Source organism: Clytia hemisphaerica, unplaced genomic scaffold (assembly GCF_902728285.1).
Source record: "Clytia hemisphaerica strain Z4C2 unplaced genomic scaffold, Clytia hemisphaerica genome assembly, whole genome shotgun sequence".
NCBI lineage: Eukaryota > Metazoa > Cnidaria > Hydrozoa > Leptothecata > Clytiidae > Clytia > Clytia hemisphaerica.
This window is the reverse complement of record NW_027103771.1, coordinates 188,769-201,967: the sequence shown is the minus strand read 5'-3', so window position 1 is coordinate 201,967 and position 13,199 is coordinate 188,769. Positions and strand designations below refer to the sequence as shown.

Sequence of the window (13,199 nt, the reverse complement as noted above, 5' to 3'; positions counted from 1 at the left end):
TTGAGAGTTTATATAGGAATTTTGAGTAAACATGGGAGCTAAAATTTTAATATTTTTTGCCTCAAACTTTAATTTAAGTCTAGCAAAAGAAGCAGCTTTATCTATTTTAATAATTACTACTCTAAATTGATGACCTAGGGGTGGGTTTACATCTAGAGAATCGATAATCGATAGTTGTTCTATTGTTCTGTTGTTCTATTCCGAAAGCAGCCGGCGAGGCGACCTTTTTTTCTGATGTGTTCTGATCAGATCTTCGAAAATTAATCAGCTAGAAATAATGATGTGTTCTGATGAGACAGGGGTATAATCAAGTTAATCAAACGTGGTCTTTTTGTCTGGGTAGAAAGCTTCACGAGAACACATCTTTTAAGGAGACAGGGGTATAACACAGATCTGTAAAGCCCGAAGGGCTAGATTTGCGGCTTTTATCGAAAAGTGAAGCCTAGGTTTGGAAGGATTTCCTACCAAAGTCACGTGACTAAAATATGCAATTTCACCGGTTTGAGAGATGTGAAATAGCGTTTGCCGCCTACTTTTTTTGATCTCGCGCTCCGAAAACAATTAAAATGCTAGATCCTATCCATCGGCACGAAATTTAAAAAGTCAATTTTTTGCTTCACTTTTTTTTGCTGGAGAAAGCTTGAAGCTGCCTATCTAGCCCTTCGGGTTTTACAGATATCTGTGGGGTATAATCAAAAGAAAATTTATGCAATCTTGTTGCCTAGTAACCCTAGAAATTTTCAGAACACATCTATCTTTCGTGGAGAAAAGAAATCTTACAAGTTTATCTGTGCAAACTGTTTTTCCTAGATTTTTAGAACACATTAAACCATAAAGTAGTGATGAGTTTAGGGAGACAAATAGTGCGATAAAGGTTTCCTAGGCATCAACATATTTCTAAAAAATCTCTTCGCCGGCTGCTTCTGCTATTCTTCTAAAGTCTTTTATCTATGTCATAACAAAGGTAACAGAGGCAAAATCATCGTCAGTTTTTCAAAAATTTCAAACTTTTGACCCAAACGTATGGAATAATTTTAGAGAGTATATGGAATTCAAATTATGATGTTCTTATGACGCAGACTCTAAACTTTGGCATACTATTCTTTTCAAGCCATAAAAAAGTATTGGAGTGACAAAAGGAATTCAAAAGTATACACGCAGTTGAAATTCTGCATTTCAGAGTTAAAAGTGTTGCAAACTTTATCGAGAATAATCTTTTTGTGAATTAGGAGTAATGTTCATACTCTATCAATCTTTTTACCTAAATAATTCAAAGAAATAAAATCATGACGGAATATTGTCGGATTTTTCATACCAATTTTGAAATACAGCCGGTAACGAAGCTCGCTTCAAAGAGACAATAAAAGATAGATGTCCCAGTCGTTTATATGTTCATGGTGCAATGCAACATGCTCTATCCCAACAACACAAGAAAAAAGTGTGTGTCCGATGGTTTCTTTTTTTGTTTCATGGGACAAAAAGTGTGGAAAATACCCAAAAGACACGCTGATTTTGTCCCAGGGACAATGAAGAAAAAATGATTCGAATTAATTTTGCTCTCTTGTCCCAGAGAAAAAAAAGTTAGATTTCACTTTTATTGGTCGAAAGAAAGATGTGGTGGAGACACGAGAAAGCGTTTCAGGTTGGTGGGATGGAGCATGTTTCATTGCACCATAACGCGAAAAAAACTTCTCGTGTCCCCAACCCTTTACTGGTTTACTGTTCCTCAACTTGATTTTTTATTATGAGCCTGAGCATTGCCTTAGCAATTCCTTATTTTTCGAACCATTTTCAGCCCCAAGTTCCTTATAAACATGTTCCCTATATAAAAAAACGACTATAAGTGTATGTAAGGGAAATCATAATGAAGTTAGCATTTTGTCAGCAATTCCAAGTAATTAGTCTAGACAAAGAAAAAAGTTGCGTTGACGTATAGTTATGTCAAATATGAATTAGACTACACCAATGTTTGAATGAAAATTTTCCTTTTTTCAAAATTGAACTTTATTTCTTTGAAATGTACGTCATATTTAACCATATAATCTCTTTAAATTTGCTGAGATCACTATAAATGAAATCCATTAATCTAGGTTTTAAAGAAAATATTTCATCATATTTGTCACTTTTCTTGGCAATGAAATTTTGAATCATGCGTCTATTCATGTTTACATGTTTAGTATAAAAGATGCAATCTTTGTCAGTTGGTAACACATTTGTTATTGAAAGTAGAGACTCTCTACAACTCGAGCATGCAAAAAGAGGACAAAATTAAAAGTTCTTGACTGCTTGTAGACATTATATGCGTTGATTCGGAAAGTTGGTATTATGTAATTTAACATTCAAAAACTCTCAGATCATTTACCCGCAACTAAGCTAGCTATTGCAAGAAAATAGCCCCGAGAAATTTGCCCCCAGGAAAATTGCTCCTTAGAGATTTTTATCTTAGAGCTTTTTATTAAATATTTCCCTACTATAGGGGAATATTTGTTAAAACGGCCTTTTTCCGTCTTTTCTTCCATTTTCGATGTTAATGTTTTCTTTATTCGTGCTGCACATTATGACTAGGCTCTTCAGTCACGTGACTAAAAATCGTCGCGAAGCTTTAGCGGGGGAAGGTGATAGAAATTGACCGTCAATCGAACATCACTCTTCTGTTTTTCTACTTCCTATCTCTCTATCTCCTTTTCTATTTTCTGACTTTCTGAGACTTGTTTTCCGATTTCTACTAACTTTTCTATGAATTTGATATTTCAAACTTTCTCCAAATATCGACCCGACCGGGATTCGAACCCACCAAATGAAAGAGTCTCTGATCAGAAACCCAGCGCGCTATCCGTTGAGCCACACTCGCACAGCAAAACACACAATTTGTAAATACTTATAGAATGACTAAAAAGACGGGGGTAATGTTATTATAATATGGGTAAAATTGCCCCTTTTTTAACCTGACTGAAATTCGAGCCGTTACTAGCAACCCTGCGGGGCCCAAGGCGCCGAGTATGCACCCGGCACAGTGACAAGCCGTTACTAGCAACCCTGACCCTACCTAACTGTTAGTTAATCAATTCGAAACAACAAAACCCCCGGAAACACAAAATCGTAAATAGGAAAAAAAACCATGTTCGACTGACGGTCAATTTTTATCATCTTCCTTTAGCGGGGAAGAAAATAGTATCCTTTCTATCAAAATATGGCAGGGGTTTTTACCAGCTTTTCATAAAACAAATGATTGTGTGTAAAGCTCAGAAGACTGCCTGAGTTTCTCTCGTGTGTGCTGAATTTATATTTCCCATAAGGAGAAGAAGAAGGGTGGAGAAAGAAGCTGAAACACATGGAAATCCAATCCATTCCTATCTTGACTTGAGAAGAAGGTGAGCATAAATTTCTTTCTGATTTCCATCATGTATATATTGTCTAGATATTAATGGTCAAAACTTGGAAAAGCTTGCACTCTTCTCAGTGCCCCATTTGTAGCCTTGATGCCAGATGCTAAAAAGAAAACTAGATCATAATAGATGCTTTTACTCCCTGTTTACTGTACCTTTTTGTATGCTCCCCTCCCTTGTATCTTTTGTGTGCGCTCTCTGGGATCCTTTGGTACGTTAGGACCCTGTCGACGCACGGTACTATCTGTTGTATTTGTCCGGTGGCAAAAAGTATCCTTTCGCTACACCGGACAAAATAAGTCCGGTGTTCGTTAAGTCCGGTGCGTCGGCATGGTCCTGGTACGTTTTGTGTGGTCCTTTTTGTACTACCCATGGTCCTTTTTGAATGCTTTCAAGGTACCTTTTGTACGCTCTCCGTTGGTCCTTTTTGTGTGTTTCTGGGTACCTTTTTGTACGCTCCCCGTGTACCTTATTGTACGTTGTTCCAGTGTATCTTATTGTGCCGTTCCCCGTATACATTATTGTACGTTCCCCAGTACCTTATTGTATGTTCCCTGTGTATATACCTTATTGTAGGTTCCCTGTAGGTTCCCTGTGTACCTTATTGTGCGTTCCCCTTGTACCTTATTGTATGTTCCCCGTGAACCTTACTGTACGTTCCCAGTATACCTTATTGTATGTTCCCCGTGAACCTTACTGTACGTTCCCAGTATACCTTATTATGTTCCCCGTGAACCTTACCGCACGTTCCCAGTACCTTATTGTATGTTCCCCGTGAACCTTATTGTACATTCCCAGTGTACCTTATTGTATGTTCCCCGTGAACCTTACTGTACGTTCCCAGTATACCTTATTGTATGTTCCCCGTGAACCTTATTGTACGTTCCCAGTATACCTTATTGTATGTTCCCCGTGAACCTTACTGTACGTTCCCAGTATACCTTATTGTATGTTCCCCGTGAACCTTATTGTACGTTCCCAGTGTACCTTATTGTACGTTCCTCGTGTACCTTATTGTATGTTCCCCTTGTACCTTATTGTACGTTCCCCTTGTACCTTATTGTACGTTCCCCTTGTACCTTATTGTACGTTCCCCTTGTACCTTATTGTACATTCCCTGTGAACCTTATTGTATGTTCCTCGTGAACCTTATTGTATGTTCCCAGTGTACCTTATTGTACGTACCCTGTGGTCCTTTTTGTACGTTCCCGTAAACTTCTTTAATGGCTCAGTTTATATGCATGGCAAACATAGCTCAAACCATCAAGCAGAGTCTCACCCTTTTAAAGCCTTTTTTTGGGAGATTTCAGCGAATGACCACACATTTGGCATTGATTACTGTAAAGAGATTATTTCCCATTATGAAATTTTGAATTTTTCTTTCCTTTCACATTCAGGTGCCAGGATTACAAATTCAACAAAGTTTGACGACCTCTAAATCTGACAATACAATGTAACTTGCTGGCAATGATGTAATGATAATGTTGCACACAATGAGAATATGAACAAAGATAAACATTCTTGCAATAATTGAACCAAGGAACTCTATTGTTCCAAGATGTGATTTAATGATCAATGATACCAATGTCATGGAGTTTAGTTTATCAAGACACAAATTTCACAAAAAAGTTTGCTGGAAAGTGTTGTAAATATTCAGCAATACTGTAACTAAATGTGACAATTTCAAGGTTGACAATTTGGTATATTATCACATGAATACTAATGTAACAGATGTTATGCACTGGAAATCTAAATCTGTAAAGAAGGAGATCCATTTTTAAGTAACTTTTTACTTGTGGATGGTATAATATGGTGGTTTAAAATATTGATGACAAGGAAGTTTTTCACTAATGTGTACAACATATTTCGATATCTCCCAAATTCATATTGCCATATTTCCATATTAGTCCCTTAGTAGACAGTCTCAAAATATTTTGGCACTTTCTTACTCAGATGAGTCTTAGAATAATATCAACTTGTAAATCTAAGATTTTATTTCCTTAATGAAGGTAAAAAACAATATTAGTTGAATAAAATACATTTTTCTTTGTGTCAAAATGGTTATCATTTGCATGCAATTTTTTAACAAGTTTTTAGACTTATATCATCTCTGAACATGTCTATGAAATAAAGACAATTTTTAGCAGGAATATGGTTAAATTTTGTTTTGCATCGGATATTGCTTAATATAAAGGCTTTTAAATAAATCTAAGTTACTAAGTTGGGGCTTTAGGATAATCTGTGGGGTTCGACTGCGACTACAATCTATGCTCTGAGCTATTGGAGGAAATATTTAACCACATCTTTGTGGCTCTTGTTTACTGATATCTGTGACGTCCAGCTAACACCAGACAGACGTCAAAATAACGTCAGAGAGACGTCAAAATAACGTTCCATGTCAGCTTAGTTGTTATTGAATAATTTGAGAGTTTTCATATAAAATAAAAATGGAAGAAGGAGGGTTTTTATTGAAAGATTTTAAGAAAAATACAAAGAAAGTTGAGACCTTTTTTATCCTAAAAGGAGAGGAGGTATTTGGAGCGATTGATACGCTTTTAAGCAGTTAAGTTTGTACACAGACCCAGTATCTACGGCTAATTTCAAAATTCATTGCCGTAGAGGGTCTATTGTCATTATCTTTTCCCATTAGAGATTTTTCAAACCAACCGCTGCGATGGAGTGTTGATGAAAGAGGGGAGACAATGAGAGAAGTGTTGCTATTTATAAATCATACTTCATCGCAGAGGTTTCTGTACGGGAATTTTATTATCAAACAGACAATGCGCACAGAGTATACTACGAGGCGATAAACATGAGATACGCTCTTGTACAGAGTAGCTGGAGAGTGGTCAGTAGTAGACTTGCGACTCATATGCTCTCTTTTCTCTACCGTCGATCTAAAGGTAGAAAAAGGCGCCACTCCTTTCTCTGGATTGCTTCACTCACCCTTGATCCGTCTCTTTAGTTGACGAGCATCAAGCAGAGAGGCATAAAGTACCATTTTAGGAATCTTTGGTATAATTCGGCTGGGGGGTCGAACCCACAACCTTGAGCGTCGTTGCCGTAGCTGGGTGCTCTACCCTAATTCTACGGTCGCTTTGCAATTACAATTATGAACAAAAAATATATTATTTTATTAGAAAAACAAAACATTAAAGCAAAAAATATGGAAAAGATGAATCGGATAAAATTATTTGAAAGACTCATGAAAATGGATGGCATCATTGTAGAGGCGATCCAAATGGTTGCAATCCATCTATACGATGTTAATGGTGATCTTAAAGAATTTAGCGAAAAAGTCGATGTGGCAGGTAGCTCAGCTGAAGGATGCATGCTTCCAAGATTCTTTTATCCGTGTGAAGATTTTGAGGATGAAATCAATTTTGAGTTTGAAACAGATATGGATCTGGTGCTGAATTTCAGTGATGAAGAGCTACAAGGTTTCGAAATCAATGACATTAAAGGAAAACCAGGATATGTGACCATAGAGGCTAATGGTAACACAGATTCCATCACCAAGAAATTGAAATCATGCTTGCAGAACGCTTTAGATTTTGAAGGTTTATCAGATCGAAGAGAAAAGCTTCAATATTATAAAGCAAATACATTTGATGAGATTTTTTGCTCCACAAAGAATGCAAAGTGCTTTATAGATTCTATTAAAGTGAAAGATGTATTGGAAGAATTTGCTGATGGAACCCGTGCTGTTGAATCTCTTCATGAAACTTTGGAGGAGGTCAGCGAGGCTGCTGAGAAGAAGCTGCAACTACTGACTACTGTACAGTCTATTGCAGAAGGTGTGAAATTGTTTGGGTCTTTTTCAGGGTCTTTTTCTGTCATTGCTAATGGAGTGGGTAAATTTTACTACACCTATTTTGGAGGCATTGACAGCATTTAATGATATCAACATTGCTGATCCACGCACAAACCACGAACAAACCAAATCATCAATGGAGACAACCTTGGATATCAAATTAAAAGAGAAGCTTCTAGGGCGATTTTCTTACGACACTGTTATCGTAATGAAAGGTAAAAAATGGTCGGATTATACTAAAGACCAGGTGGAGAGTTTTGAAAGAAGATGGACGGAAATGGGTGTATTAAAGGGTCTCAATACGGAAGCTTGCTTGCTGCTGACCAAGTCTCACCGAGATGATAGCTGTGCCATTCGAGTTTCTTTTACACAAATTGAAAAATCGCTTTGTCAACAGCGATCAACCAATGAAAAGTTGGTTTACTTCATCTTCAAATCTATGTTTTATAAACACATAAAAGTACTGAATAAGCCTGGAGATTCGACGATTTCATCTTTTCTAGGTAAGAATGTCATGTTTTGGGTCTTGCATGACAATACGGATAGTTTACAGAAAAACATCGTTGAAGCTCTGAAAATATTGTTCGGGAGATTGAATGCTATGATCACTAGTGGTGATGCACCGTATTATCTTATGACAACCATTAATATTGTGGATACGATGCCAAGAGAAGTGAAGCACAAATTGGAGCAAAGAATAAATGAGATCCTTGCAAATATTGAAGATTATATTCCAAGCGTTCAGGATATTGAAGTGGTAACAGAAAAGCTTCGAAAGTTGGGTCAACTGTCTAAGACTTTTGCACAACTTCTTAAAATTCAAGGTGCCCTCTCAGATAAATTAGGTGAACGAACAAACATTGAAACATTTCTGAGTAATGGCATGGTTCAAAATATCCTTGGTAAAATTGCAGATGTAAATTAGCTGGAAAAATTAGAGAGATACTCCTTCTAATAAAGGACGTCATTCATTATCCTAAGATAGGGAAATCACTGAGAATATCTGACTCTACAAAATAGTACTGGCTGCACAGAGCTGCTTGTGTATAGTAAATTTACTCGAATGACTCGTGAGGACAGCTCACTTATACTCAATTTTATGTAATCATCAGGAAATTTATTGAGAATTTACAGTACAATAATGTCAAAAAGAAACTTTTCCATTATTCGGCGATTAAGTCATCTCCATTTATCTACGGCTATACCAAAAGGAGCCACTATATAATATATATTGAAACTTGCGCCTTATACATTATAGCTTTTCAAAGTATTTTAAGTTTTTTAAAGAATTACTACTTTAAAGGCTTATATCTCCGTATCTAGAAGGAGTTAGAAGCTCGTTTATAGTTCGTTGAATAGCTTAGAGTCTCTTCTTTCTTTTAGGAAGGTTAGTTTGGGCGGTAGTAAAGTCCGCTGCGCGGACCTGTCTGAATGATAGAAAGGTTCCTAGCAGTAAAACTTCAAACTAATTCGCTAGAGGAGAGAATCCAGTAATGCAGGGCCAGTTTTGGAGGTTCTAGGATCACTCGTTGACCAAAAATGATCTTAAAAAAGTAAATTTTTGTCAAATGTTTGTATTTTTTTTACTTCTTGGCTTCAATTTTCGCTGGAAAGACTCACTTTTCATTTTGTTTTGCTTGACCATGAAACCCAATCCAATTCCTACGAGTTAGACCAAAAATCGTCCGACCTATACTAGACGTCACCTGTGCATTTCTACGCAATCTGACAGGGTCGACTTTTGATAATATTTGACAATTTTCTGGATGGAAAAATTATTCTTTCTGATAGGGTCCCAAATTTAACAGATATTCTTATCTGACAGAGTCCATCTCCAGCGGCACGTCCCCGTCAAGGCCAGTACCCTCCCCCTGGATCCTTCTCCCCCGAATGCATGATCCTTTTACCCTAATTTAAAGACAGTAGACCTTTTCATAAATTATTTTGAGTGCAACGAATGCCTCGATTTGAAACCATTACAAGGTGATTCAATTCCTTGAGTCTTCAAGTGTTACTTTTTGAATAGTGTTAACTTCTTATGAGCTCCTCTGGGAATTGATGACCATAGCAAAATCTTAAAGACGAGGTAGGCGTTGCTAGTGACGTAATTTATGAAAAGGCCCATTATTTGCCACCCCGGGAGGGGGGGGGCACTCAAGGTAAGTGACCTACCAGACGTTCGGCCCTTAAGGGTAGGTTTTTCATAGTTCAGCTAGTGCACTGTAAGGGTAGGAAATTACAAAACTGCACTGAACTGCACTGTAAGGGTAGGAAATTGTGATAAAAAATTTTGAAATTTTGAAAAAGTGTACTGTAAGGGTATGATTTTTCATGGAAATTCACTGCACTGTAAGGGTCCGATTTTAGAAGCCAAATTTTGGGCCGAACGTATGGTCGTTTTCAGATCGAGTGCCCCCCCGGGTTTGCCACATACAGGGTATTAGTAAAGAATATCGTTTTAAAGGACTACAAAAAAAAGCGAAAACATACGTAAATTCTTCACATCACACATGTGGTTAGATTGTTTACTTTCGAACACCCTTAGTGGAATGACAGTTACAGTTGACACTCTCTAATTCGACATTCTACTAAACGATACGCTTTCTTCTTATTCCTTGAAAATCGAGTTAGTGAGAGTCAAATGTAATACTACACAGTCTTCTTTACGCATATCATGAATTTAATCTCTTTATTTTTGTCATTTTTTGATTATTTCATATATATTTTATACGCATGCGCTCTAAGGGAATGGTTCTGCAAAAAGACCTGCGAAGGTTCTCGGGTTTTCTTTGATGGCCGACACTCTGAAATTTCAGAGTACTTTTCACGATTCAATCGCGGCATTCGCATAAAATCTATCGATTTGCTCGGGCCGTCTTTGGATGCGTGGGCTAAACAAAACCGATTCTACTGCGACCGTGGCTTTCTTGCTCCGAACCAAATCCAAGATGGCGCCTGAAATTCACGTTTTGGCTCTTGGTCAATGTTTAGATTTTTTTATGGATTTTGAGACTTAAGAAGGAAAATTCAATGTTTCAAATGTTGTTTATTCATTTTAGTGTAGCTCTGACATACACCCACAGACGTGGCTGCTCATACTTATTGACCTAAAAGCTTTGAAAGACTGTTTTGAAAGTTGTATTGATTGTATACCAGTGAAGTCAAGTTTGAAGATATTCTTTATTAGGAAAACAGTTAAAAGCAGTCAAAACACAATTTACCTTACCTCCTGAGTCTGTCTTTGTTATGCTAAAATATAACAAACCTTTGTCATGCTGTCTAATTACAAAAACCTCCAATCACTACTTCTCCGCCATCTTGTTTCACTTTAAATGCCGTGTTTTAAAATTCCTTAGCTACATTATATGTACGGAAAAGGTTTTCTCCAGGTTTTTTCAATCCCGGGATTAAACTACGAGGGCGGTTCCGCCCGCTTATTTTTCTTTCGGCGTTGAGCCCTGGGGATACTTAACAATAAAAGAGATTTTAAGATTAATGTTGAAAAGCATATTTTTTCGATAAATTTAGGCGACACTCAACAAAAAATAAGGTGGTTTTAAACAAATCTTTGACAAATTGGCGTTTCTTTCTGTTCTAATATATGCAAATCATGTCGAAAAAAGAATATATTTCCGCCTTTACTTTCACTTTCGCTTTCGTGTTACGCGATTCCAATTGGATGAATACTGCTCGCTAACAAATTATGATTGGCTGTAAGTCTTTAGCTTCGGGATTCTGATTGGATCATTTCCCGCGTCACGGTTGAATTTTGATTGGTTGAAAGTTTCTGAGCGTGAATTCTGATTGGATGAATACCTGAAAAGTAAACAATAGTATGTAAGTATTTTGCTCATCAAAACCTAAAGAATTCCAGGGGGTTTTATTTACTTTGCATGACGATAATTAAGCCTACAAAACACCGAGAAATAAACCCAACATAAAACAGGTGTATTTTGTAATGTAGAATATGATAGCGTGAATCTTTTTGAAATTCTATGTCAGGATTTTTTCTCAATGCCCCGTAACTATGCTCGGGGTACCCGTTGCTAAGACCTTATGTTAAAAACGAAAGCGATTACGGCAAAAAGTAGCGATTTTCGTAATACCTCAAATATTGATACTTGACTGTACTGTATACTGATTTTGCTTGGATGTTTTCTCATTTTTGTACAAGATGAAGGCTCAAACACCAAGTAAATTATTACAAATTTCCAAATTATGTAATGATTACTTTTCTCTTGCTATCTGCTTGATTATTAGGAGGAATGAAGCATTTTATCAGAATAATTATAACTTAATGTGTGCGAAATGTCTGTCAGACATTCAACCGACAAAAAATTGATTTAAACACCAAGAGATTGACTAGTTTAGGCTCTATATGTATTTTTGGATATTTGGATACTCTATTTGGATAGAATATTGGTGAAATTTTATGTTTGTTGAGCTTTTTTAAGCGGTTTCGATGATCAGTTTTTTGGGTTGCATACTTTTTGCAATCAGACTTCAAAAACCTTTCATGAGAACTGTTTAATAATAAATTTGGAAAATAAACAAATACCAACTCTAAGTTCTGGAAAGTATTTTTTGGCTTGAAAAGGTTTAAAGACTCCAAATTAAATGATACTGTTTATGATTTTGTAGCCATGATATGTTCAGGTGCTCAAAGGGCATTCCAGCAGCAAAAAAGTTAGTATTTTTGACAGGTGAAGATTCAGATTGTTCCATGTACAATTGCCTGTTATCATCTGAAAAAATTCTTGGAAAATATTCAATATTTCAAAAGATACAGGTTTTTGCTACTTAGTTCTTACAAAAAATTGTTTCCTATAAAATGATAAATAAATCTTGAAAACTGCGGGCCAATCGGATACCGGTATCTGGTCACGTGTCATAGTTTTTCCCAGACCCCGACGAACGCGGTTTTGTAAAATTCCGCTGAATAAACTTTTCAGATCCTCATATGCCCTACAATCCTGGCCATAATATTTGAGACAAAAGGGAAATTCCCACGAAATCTTATAACCACAAGTATTTTGGAAGCGCTCTAAATTAGGTTAGACGAATAGAGTTTTAACTTTGAGTTTTAACATTAGACTTAAGACTTAGGACCTTAGAATCTGAGGATCCGAAAGTCCCAGAATGGTCCAACAGGGCTCAGAATATAGCCTGGAAGTCAATTAACCCCACCCAAATCGAAATACTCGAATAAATTTATCAATTAGCCCAAAAACGACTTTCTCGCCCGAATTCCAAAGTTTGAAAAACGAGGAAATAAGCTAAATTCTCAATATATTTTGGCCCGGATTGTAGCAATGGTGATCGGTTATGAGATTAGTTATCTAGAGAATCGATTAAGATTAAAAATTACAATAAACACATTTTAGTTAAACTTGATTTTTCCTAAGCTTTTTCATTGGTTGAAATTTGATTACGTAATAAAAATATGTATCTAAACATTCCCTACACCGTAGAAGTTCATGCTGCAGAGTCTACAGGTTGTCCGGAAAGTCGAGTTCGAACATGATTCTGAGTAGAAGGTTGGTCTAAAATTGACCAAAAATTGCATCTTCTGCGTGAATTATCTCGAGTTAGGTAATGAAATCGGCTATACCCGTCTAAAAGTCTTCTATATTTTTGAGAGCTTTCGAATGGTATACATGATGTTGTCTCAAAAAGAGTTTGAAATTTTCAAAAATTTTTGACCTTAGGGTTTTGCCTGGGGAAAAAAGAAATTGCCCAAAAAAGGGATGTTCCACCAGTGGGATTTTAGGAGATTTTTTCCTGAGGCATAAGCATCCTATAGAGAAGGTCTGGAGAAAGTTTCAGCTATATATTATTTTTTTCCTACAAACAGCCTGTACTTTTGTAACACGACCACACTAATTGGGCTTCATGGTCAAGCAAAAGAAAAAAAGCAAGAGTGAGTCTTTCCAGCAAGATTTTAAGCCAAAAAGTAAAAAAAAAGCAAAAATTTGACAAAAATTTGACCGTTTTTCGAC

At 36.5% G+C, this 13,199-nt stretch overlaps 1 long non-coding RNA gene across 1 annotated transcript; it reads left to right on the top strand.

Moving 5' to 3' along the window:
* The first annotated feature begins 3,183 nt into the window (after positions 1-3,183).
* LOC136806027 (uncharacterized) lies at positions 3,184-5,424 on the top strand. The gene is made up of 2 exons (XR_010846491.1): positions 3,184-3,371; positions 4,784-5,424. It is a non-coding gene; the product is annotated as an uncharacterized lncRNA (long non-coding RNA).
* The last annotated feature ends 7,775 nt before the right edge of the window (positions 5,425-13,199 follow it).